Source organism: Haemaphysalis longicornis, unplaced genomic scaffold (genome assembly GCF_048455015.1).
Source record: "Haemaphysalis longicornis isolate Haplotype H1 unplaced genomic scaffold, Haemaphysalis longicornis Haplotype H1 scaffold_10, whole genome shotgun sequence".
NCBI classification, from domain to species: Eukaryota; Metazoa; Arthropoda; class Arachnida; order Ixodida; family Ixodidae; genus Haemaphysalis; species Haemaphysalis longicornis.
In genome coordinates, this window is record NW_027526204.1 from 15,515,955 (window position 1) to 15,518,240 (window position 2,286).

Below are 2,286 nucleotides of genomic sequence, written 5' to 3' on the forward strand. Positions count from 1 at the left end.
GTGATGCAGACCTGTCTCAGGTCGAAACATTGGAAATAAAGTCTCCAAAGAGTGTACTGTTGCTTTGTGCATATTCCTGCAATAACTAAAGACTCTACTTCAAGACTATATATATATATATATATATATATATATATATATATATATATAGAAAATAAGGGTTGGCAGTCAAGAAAACCTAGGAAAGCATGAAGAAATTTTTGAGTCGAAAAGAAAGTGGTGAAAAAATGCCCGCCGGGTGGGATCCGAACCCACGACCTCCAGAATACCGGTCTGGTGCGATAACCACTACGCTACCGGCGGGGCTGTTTCCCCAGCACTTTCTCGGGTATTTATGTTAAGGTATTTTTGTTTCCTGCACTTGGGGGTGATAGCCTGCACTTGGGGGTGGTAGTCCGAGTGGCGCTGGCTACCACCCCCAAGTGCAGGAAACAAAAATACCTTAACATAAATACCCGAGAAAGTGCTGGGGAAACAGCCCCGCCGGTAGCGTAGTGGTTATCGCACCAGACCGGTATTCTGGAGGTCGTGGGTTCGGATCCCACCCGGCGGGCATTTTTTCACCACTTTCTTTTCGACTCAAAAATTTCTTCATCTCTTTCTATGACCCACCACAACCTCCCCTTTGCTTTCCTAGGTTTTCTTGACTGCCAACCTTTATTTTCTGTCTTATTTCACGGAGCCTCTCATTTCCCATTTTCTGATTCGCTACATGCTTAGCGAGGGCCTCTGTTCTGGCAGTCTTGGTGCCAAAGGGAGCTTAAGAGGGTTCAACGCTGGTCGACCACTCTCGACATGTCGTAGACACTCGAGTCACGGCCCGGGGGTTAAAAAGAAGGTCCCCTTCACCCCGAGTAGTCCGAGTGGCGCTGGCTACCACCCCCAAGTGCAGGAAACAAAAATACCTTAACATAAATACCCGAGAAAGTGCTGGGGAAACAGCCCCGCCGGTAGCGTAGTGGTTATCGCACCAGACCGGTATTCTGGAGGTCGTGGGTTCGGATCCCACCCGGCGGGCATTTTTTCACCACTTTCTTTTCGACTCAAAAATTTCTTCATCTCTTTCTATGACCCACCACAACCTCCCCTTTGCTTTCCTAGGTTTTCTTGACTGCCAACCCTTATTTTCTGTCTTATTTCACGGAGCCTCTCATTTCCCATTTTCTGATTCGCTACATGCTTAGCGAGGGCCTCTGTTCTGGCAGTCTTGGTGCCAAAGGGAGCTTAAGAGGGTTAAACGCTGGTCGACCACTCTCGACATGTCGTAGACACTCGAGTCACGGCCCGGGGGTTAAAAAGAAGGTCCCCTTCACCCCGAGTAGTCCGAGTGGCGCTGGCTACCACCCCCAAGTGCAGGAAACAAAAATACCTTAACATAAATACCCGAGAAAGTGCTGGGGAAATAGCCCCGCCGGTAGCGTAGTGGTTATCGCACCAGACCGGTATTCTGGAGGTCGTGGGTTCGGATCCCACCCGGCGGGCATTTTTTTCACCACTTTCTTTTCGACTCAAAAATTTCTTCATCTCTTTCTATGACCCACCACAACCTCCCCTTTGCTTTCCTAGGTTTTCTTGACTGCCAACCCTTATTTTCTGTCTTATTTCACGGAGCCTCTCATTTCCCATTTTCTGATTCGCTACATGCTTAGCGAGGGCCTCTGTTCTGGCAGTCTTGGTGCCAAAGGGAGCTTAAGAGGGTTCAACGCTGGTCGACCACTCTCGACATGTCGTAGACACTCGAGTCACGGCCCGGGGGTTAAAAAGAAGGTCCCCTTCACCCCGAGTAGTCCGAGTGGCGCTGGCTACCACCCCCAAGTGCAGGAAACAACAATACCTTAACATAAATACCCGAGAAAGTGCTGGGGAAACAGCCCCGCCGGTAGCGTAGTGGTTATCGCACCAGACCGGTATTCTGGAGGTCGTGGGTTCGGATCCCACCCGGCGGGCATTTTTTCACCACTTTCTTTTCGACTCAAAAATTTCTTCATCTCTTTCAATGACCCACCACAACCTCCCCTTTGCTTTCCTAGGTTTTCTTGACTGCCAACCCTTATTTTCTGTCTTATTTCACGGAGCCTCTCATTTCCCATTTTCTGATTCGCTACATGCTTAGCGAGGGCCTCTGTTCTGGCAGTCTTGGTGCCAAAGGGAGCTTAAGAGGGTTCAACGCTGGTCGACCACTCTCGACATGTCGTAGACACTCGAGTCACGGCCCGGGGGTTAAAAAGAAGGTCCCCTTCACCCCGAGTAGTCCGAGTGGCGCTGGCTACCACCCCCAAGTGCAGG

The 2,286-nt window shown here is 50.0% G+C and overlaps 1 non-coding gene across 1 annotated transcript; it reads right to left on the reverse strand.

Moving 5' to 3' along the window:
- Positions 1-230: 230 nt before the first annotated feature.
- Trnat-ggu (transfer RNA threonine (anticodon GGU)) lies at positions 231-303 on the reverse strand. Its single transcript has one exon. It is a non-coding gene; the product is annotated as a tRNA-Thr (tRNA).
- Between the last annotated feature and the right edge of the window lie 1,983 nt (positions 304-2,286).